The sequence below is a fragment of the Xenopus laevis genome, chromosome 9_10S (assembly GCF_017654675.1).
Source record: "Xenopus laevis strain J_2021 chromosome 9_10S, Xenopus_laevis_v10.1, whole genome shotgun sequence".
NCBI classification, from domain to species: Eukaryota; Metazoa; Chordata; class Amphibia; order Anura; family Pipidae; genus Xenopus; species Xenopus laevis.
Window position 1 is genome coordinate 109,166,901 of NC_054388.1, and position 8,792 is coordinate 109,175,692.

Below are 8,792 nucleotides of genomic sequence, written 5' to 3' on the forward strand. Positions count from 1 at the left end.
AGAAAGAGAGATGTGTGCCTATATGTGTCGCATAATTTCATCCATCTGCACTCTCTTAACTTGTTGGCCCTTTCCTTTCTAATTATTGTGGGCTGTATGAAACCTATTCTTCCGAAATAACTTGGTGTGGTCGTAGCCAGCAAACTTTGATCCTAGGGGCCCCTCGCCAACATGGTCCAATTGGGCCGCACATTTGATAGGACAGCCTGCCTGCCCCCTCTCGGCCTCATAATTCTATATTCTATCTTTCTATTTAATTTATTGTATGTTGTATTACTGATTATCTGATAGAGCATTTGCTCTATATGTGAAAAATTTCTGCAAATCATAATAATATAGTATTGGAAAAAAAAAGATAATATATGGCGCACCAAGAGAATTTTTTAAAAGGGTCCCCATAGGCCCTTTCTAATGTTTTTTTTTGGTCGGAGAAATGTTTCAATCAACTGGATTAAAAAATCCTATTAACCACATCAGAACGATTCGAAAGGATTAATCGTATCGATTGAACTATTGCGGTAATTCCTATTCGACTTCTCATATTCACAAAATTAATACAAACAAACGAAGATCGAAAGGAAATTTACATTTGGCAGTCGACATATACGAAAAACGCGTGACATAATACTAACACGCTCGATATTCGACAACTAACACTGTAAATCTGGCCCCATAGTAAATTGGAATCAAAATTTCCATCAATCACTGCTAATACATAAAACCGTTATGTATATGTCTAAAATATGATTTTAAATTTTTGGAGAATTGGCAGACTAATAGATTTGTAATGTAATTATGGAACTTATAATAAGAATAATAATGAATTTAAGTTTATGTACTCATTACAATTTCTATACTCTTACTCTAAAATATGAAATAACTATACAATTCTTCCTGATTCAGATTTTTTTTGATTTAAATACATCAATCATGTGCCTAATGCCTTGATAACTTAATGCACTATGTGACTGACATGAAAAATACCTGATAGGAGCCTAATTTTTTTGGAGGCAGATTCAATTTTTTTTTGAAAGGTGAAATTTATGATATAGTTGAGAAAATTTTACACTTAACATGATGTCACCATAATAATAACTGTAATTCTATTGCTAGTTCTTTTTTAGTCCTTTTCTTCACACTAAGCTGTATTTATTTGACTCATCAATTCAGATGTTGCATTCTGTTAAAGTCAAGCTTTGTTAAAAAAAGTGAATTTTAAAACTCGAACACCTAAATTTGCTCAAAATCATCACATCGAAAACACACATGACTCTTAATTTTAATAAGATGTAAACTGTTTAACAATAATTAGTAAAACTCAAATTTAAGCTGAATGGTGGGAAAAGAATACACCTTCCGATTGCAGCTTTTTAGCGCTGGCACGTTTTCAGTCATCAGCTTGTGTATTTGAGGTTTTCTAGAACTACTGATATCAAGTAGTTGAGTTCACAATTTTTTTTAACCAGGAAACCATTTCAATTGCAGTAAAACACGTTACATTCAAAATGACTAAATCTGCCCCTAGTCTGCACGAAGATACAGACATATTGCCTGAGAGGGGGAACATTGAAAAAAACTTGATTTGTTTCAAAAATGGTCAGAATATTTAAAATGACTATGTTTTGAATGATTCTTAATTCATTAGCAAAGCTCATCATGAATTTTTTAATTTTAACCCTTTTAAAGTGCCAGCAAGAATTTCAGCATTTTGGTTCGCGAAATGCCAGCCGTTTTTGAAACATTTTGTGCTTCTCTCACTTTAGGGGGCCATTTTCTGAAGGGGAAACCTCCAGTTTACCTAGGAAAACTGATACATTGTTTTTTTCGGTAGAAACTGAGGCTTTTCTAAATCCTGCCTGAGTTTTCATGTATTTCCACCGTGCAAAATTTATAGGCAAAATACCCAAAAAACCAGCATTAAAACTTACCCAAAATATATTTCAAAAATACGTAATAATCAATATATATAAACACGACCAGAAGTCAAAATATTTATTTTAGGGTATGAAAATCCAACTGATTTTGGGAAAGCACGCTTAATGATCTCTCCGAACGTGGCACATACCAAAGATATCTATAGTCAAAGTTTAGGGAGATCTTAGGATCTCTAGTCGTATCAACAAAAAATTCCCCAGGCAGTATAATTACCCAAATTTTGAAAAGAACACTAAGGCATGAAAACGCGCATCGCTTTAGAATTACCACCAGAACAATACACTTCCTGACAGACGTAAGCGTTTAACACAACACAACCAGAAACAACCATACACAATATTTCTAGAAAAGTAAACTTCTGAAGCCAACAGAATATAACAAAACTGGGTAAAACATACTATAGAAGCCTCCTTACACTTACAACATCAGAAACTACATTACAACCAAACCACAACCACCAACTTTCAAACATAAAAGCTCTGCTCTGACACATAGCCGGTCTTATACTTTCAAAAATAAATTAAAACTATCTGGCAATCATCTTAAAGGTTTTATTTCTACAGCATACTCCCACCGAATAACTCACCCAACTCAATATTAGGCCTAAGCCAAAAGGAAAAACGCACACACACTGACTATGATTGCAAAGGGGTCCACATAGACGTATTGACTAAACCCACAAAACACATTATATCGAAAAATCAGAGGATATAATCCAACGTCACTCACATCACAAGCAAAATAGGCAAATTCTAACGAGAAACCACACAAAATATCGCAAAAAGTAATAAGCAAAATCTAATATAGCATTCAGAAACAAAAAAACAACAACACAACAAGATTTTACTTCAAAACTACTGAGAACACAAGAATCAACACAATATAGAACATAAGACAATTTTAATGATGGGGGATAACACAATCAAAGGAAATACACCTAGGAATTTACACCCACACAAACCCACATCATTTTTTATGGAAAGCTCAAACACTATTACTACCAAAACAGCAGAATACTACAACACAAATCGCGGCTACCAACACCGAAAAACCATACACCACATCCAGCCTCTTACTGCTCCAAAACATACTGAGTACGCACGGCTTTCCGCAAATTGTCGGTTTTTTGTAACAATATCTGAAATTGCCTCAAAAGCTTCAACTTCCCAGCACCCATATCACCATGTATCATATACGTACTACAGAAACAAGACAACCTAAATATGATTGGCAGGCAGTTCAAATCTCGAAACATTTTGGTGGAAATATTGTTCATAAGTTTAACCAAAGTACTCTGGCATTTAGAGGCCCCCAAAATGAAGTTAGCACGGCCAACCTACAAAAACACACCACAGATACCGTGGGCTTAATTCAGACTTAAAATAGAAAAGACAGATACAACCAATTGAGAACTGCAATGTTTTGTGGGGTAATACACCATAAAAACACAGAAATACTAATGTTTACACAACACACCACCATAACCATTACATTTATCTGGATAAAGTAACACATTCTACAGAATCTAAAATGAGGCTCCCATGGCTTATTGCTTCAACTAACTGAAGTCGCAAGGCTATACCAAAGTTGTCGTTTTTTGGTGAAATATCTGAAAATTGGCTCAAAGCTTCAACTTCCCATCGCACCATATCACCATGTGTCATTTTACGTACTAAGAAAAGCACCCTAAAATATGATTGCCTAGGGGTTCCTCTGAACATTTTGGTGGCATTGGGTTCATAAGTTTACCAAAAGTAATGCTGGCATTTAGTAGGCCCCCAAAATGAAGTTAGCGCATACAAACGTCCGTGGGTAAACTTTCAGCTAATGAAAAGATCAACACATTGAATGCATTTTTGTGGGGTAAAAACACAGAAAATAAACAATAATGATAATTTCACAATTACACACCCCAAAGCGCGCAAACACCCAAAATCCAAACACCCAGAAGACTCTTCGATGGAAAGAAGTACACCATTTCTACAGAATCTAAAATGGGTACAACACAACCATACCTGCCTTATTGCTCACAACATAACCAATAGCAGTCACGACAAGGCTAATCCACCCCAAAAGTATGTTCGGTTAACTCTCGGTAAGAAAAATATACTGTAACAAAGCAAACTCTCGACAATCAAACGACATTCAAAAAACATTCACACAAGACACCGAATATCATAGACTATGTGTATAAACAGATACTAAGAAAGACAAAACCAAAACGAAAAAATCCCTCCACAACCCACAACCACTAGAATATGATTGCAGGGTTCCTCATAGAAACACTTCTTTGCGTAGAGACATTAGATATAATCATAAGCTTCTAACAAAACAAAGTATACCAAAAAATAAACCCACCAAAAACACAATAGAACGCACTCTCGCACGGCACCACCAAAATGACGTTCAGTTAGCATAAATTGAATCCACGTAGCGAAGATAACTCACGCTAAATGACACACATAACATACTCAGCATAGACAAATTATCCTCTATGATGGGGAATACAACACACCAGAAACTCATATGTTTTACACGACAGCCCACACACCATACATAATATATAATATGGACAGAACAAATCTAAACCAGAATCTAAAACACAATAGGGTACCCCACAAAAAAAACAAAAACAAATAACAACACAAACGTCATCTTCTGCTCCATCACATATATAGAGCCCCAAATCAGAAGTCGCACTTTGCAATTGCGGCGCGTTTGAGTGAAAAATATCTGGAAATAGCCACAGCAAAAAGATTTCAAACCTACTTACACAGGCACATACGTAACATAATAGTCACTCCAGTATATAATCTACAAAACCACCAGACTATAGAAGCATAAACACCTAATAATACAATTAACCTCGCGCGCTCCATACCACCACAACTCAACCACTTATACGCAAATTGCCAAACTACATAGCCCATAGATAACAATAATCTCCAAAAACTTACATTCTGAGCTAGAACAAGTAACGAACACCCACAAAAAATAGAAAATAACACTGATCATCAGACATCATAATAAATACAACAGGATGCAAACAACCAACCATAACGACACAACCTGGACATGCAACAATGCACATATACACCCAAAACCCCACGGTGATGTGTACATTAATAGCGACAATTAAAGAAACACACAAAAACAAACCAACACAATAAAACAAGTACAGAGATGTCAGACAACAATACTATTATTTCCAAGAGTGCACCACAATTCACTGACTGAATGAATATAGAGAGATATACAACGATATAATTACATACAACATAAAAAGACAAATCTGTCTCAAAAATACTAGCAAAGACTAACACATAGACACTCCAACGCGTAATCTTAATTATCAATTCTGATAACTCCGTCACCACAAAAAGGCTTACAGGAACCATTTTAAACCACACACAACACCATTAACCATATAGACACACATATTCTAGATAAACTTACTCAGCATAACCACACTACTAAATTATACTGCGCAAGACTCAGCGCGGATCTACAGAAACACATATTGAATAGCACCAGATAAACTGCATCACACATACTACCCCACCCACATTATGTGGCGACAGGACACAAAAAAAACAAAACCAATGCACAAATACAGATGCTAATAAATAAACACCTCATTCTCACAAGGACTCGCATGCGATGAGCATGAATGCAATTACAAACAATAAGCAAATGGATCAGTTGCTGTATTATGCCAACATTAGAATCCACGCTCAAACGATAAACAGAGAGACACACCAAGAAACAGTATAACCTTCATATCAGAAAGTAACACATTTGCACGAATACAAATAAAATTGGGATAAATAAGTGTTTATACATAACTGCAACATCAAAAATCAAAGACCAACCACAAAAAACCAACCAAAACAACAAATACACACACCACAAAAAAAAAACACAATAAAAAACCAACACAAAAGAAGCGCAACTGCATACAAGCAATGCTGCACATAAGGTTTTTTTATGACATTTTCTGAAATTGTCAGAAGCTTGATTTTACCGCCCATTATATGCCACACACATTTCGATAATGTATACAGACATAAACAATCTAAATTGAACGCAAGGAGGTACTACCACTGAAACACTATTTAGAATGCCGCATCAATAGACCATAGATATAAAAAAACTCCCAACTAATGTTGAGAGAAAAAAAATCAAACAAGAAGCACACCCACACAAATGATAACAACATAGTGTATATACACTCTACCTCTACCACTGACTAAGGACCACAGACCAAGCGGCTGAGCATACGCACAATGACAATAATAAAAGACACATGGTGTGTCGTAAATATGCCGACATTAGACCCCCTAACGTTACAGAGACCCAGAAAACCATATCATTTTCAGAAAGTACAGCATTACTGAAGAAATCACAATAATGGGTATAAAAATATAGTGTATTCAATCTGCAAACTGCCAAAACTGCAAATCAATGCTGAACGTAAGCCGAGTGTTTATCAATTAATGAAATCCGATCACCAAGACTTGAATTTTACCCGCATTATATGCCCCATATTTTGTAACATTATCAGCATGAAACATCCTCATATGAGCATGGGGTCTCTGAGAACGACTATTGATGCCCAATATGCAATAGATATACAAAACTATGTGGCGCACAGAGACCCACAAATGAAATAGTGTATATACTTTTCACGGCTGACGCGTGGCTGCTGAATATACGCACCTGGTGTGCTGTATTTATGCGACATTGATCCCTAACTGTACAGAGAATTAGAAACGCATATATTTTCAGATAAGTACACATTCTGACGAATCCAAATATGGTACTAAGTGGTTTACTGCAAACTGCCAAACTGCATAAAGAATGCTGAACATAACGGTTTTTATCAAAATCTTTTGAAATCGTCAGAAAGATTTAATTTTACCAACCATTATATGCCCGCACTATTTCGTCACGTATACGAGTGAGTGTATGACTCCCCAATCCCAAAAAATTATGTGTAAGTGTGATTCTAAGTGTGTAATTATGTATAAGTGTGTAGTTGGGGTGTTTGTGTGTGTAATTGTTGGCACTAACCTGAAAAGTCGGCTGAAGCTGTTGCACGCGTCAGGAAGAGCCGCCTGGAGAGATCTGCGATGTGGTTCCTGTTCTGTGGCTGTGGGGGCGGAGATCGACGGCACGCAGTGTAAGGGCTGCAGCAGCAGACAGTAAGTAACACGTGCCTGCCTGACTGCTTTTGGGCCGCTGGGCGATCGTGCCCCAGGGGCCACTCGATCACCCCTGCTCTGCTCATTGCCTAGGGCAGGGGAATCGAGGAGGATGGAGGGGCGAGCGGACTTCTAACATCGCCGCTTCTCCGCTCGAGAAACAGGAAGTCTGGTCAGAACGTAGAATCTACGTATCTTGCTGGCATTTCAGTACCTTTGCCACAGAACGTAGAATTTTCCTAACGATCTGTGGCTATTTAAAGGTAAAAATACCAAAACAGCTTGATGATAGTTTATTCTGCTACAATGGCCCATAGGAAACAGGAGAGAATTGTAGATAATCATTGGAGATAAGTAAATAAATAAATCCTCATATGTCAAGTAAATATATATCCCATAATATCTCATAATGTCAAGAATAAATATAGATTCCATAATATACTCATGTTGAGTAAAAACATACATCCCATAAATAATACCTTCATTAGTCCAGATAAATATACATCCCATTATAATACTAAACTGCATAGTCAAGTAAATATACATCAATTATAACCTCATCTGTCAGTAAATTTACATCCCATAAATATCTCTCATATGTTTTAAGGGCAAACAGGGCTTTGTTATGTCATCATTCTTTAATCCCATAAATGTTCCTTGGGCAAACGATGATGTCATCCCTGTATTAAACAGTAACAAGTAAATGTATACGAAAAACCCTAAACTCCCAACATTGGCAACAGGAGACAATACATCGCTGCGACGTATCAATACTGATCTACATAGATAATAGATTACCCAAAAAAAGACCAATTGGTAAAGGCATATGATGATGTACATATATAGATATTATCCTCCAAGCTAAATGTTCCACACATCTGGTACACGAGCAACCTTCTGCTGAACTAGTCAATAACACAATTGTTCTACATAAAAAGTAAAATCGACTGTCACCAAACCCTTAGATACAAGTCGCATAGTGATCGCTCATCACTTGTTTACTCCAGTAAATGTTACCCCCACACACACAAAAACAAACCAAACTCCACCTATGGCAACTGGGCTAAATGATGATGCTACATCATCTGTTTACTCAAGTAACACGTGCTCTCACCTTGCAAACAAGAGCATTGGGTGATGTCATCATTGTTTACAATCAAGTAAAACTTGTTACGGTGGCAACACAGGCATTTAGTTAACAAAAGCTAAGGATCTTTCAACATACCTGACTAATATCTGTACTTAGTTGCTGGTTTAGCTGCCACTCAGTGCCACACTAGGTCTAGTTTGGTACTAGATAACAGTAATTTGAATTTACAAAGATCTACTAATCACACTCTCGCAGAAATTATTCTAAGTAAGTCACACAAACAATTTACACTTATAATAACATTTACATAGAGTAACTAAGAATTTATTTTTCCATTTTTAAACATATAGAAAAAACTCATTACCATCCTAGTTAGCACATGTTTATCTAGGACTCGTGACTTTACTTTTATGTCCGTGAGCACTTTGCTGAGTTAGCCACCAATAGAAGTTCACCCATGTTGAAACTGTCATTGGGTACTTAATAGAACCCAAATGTACCAGTTATTTAATACATATCTGAAAATAACCGATGAAATCACTCTCTATCATTATATATTATAA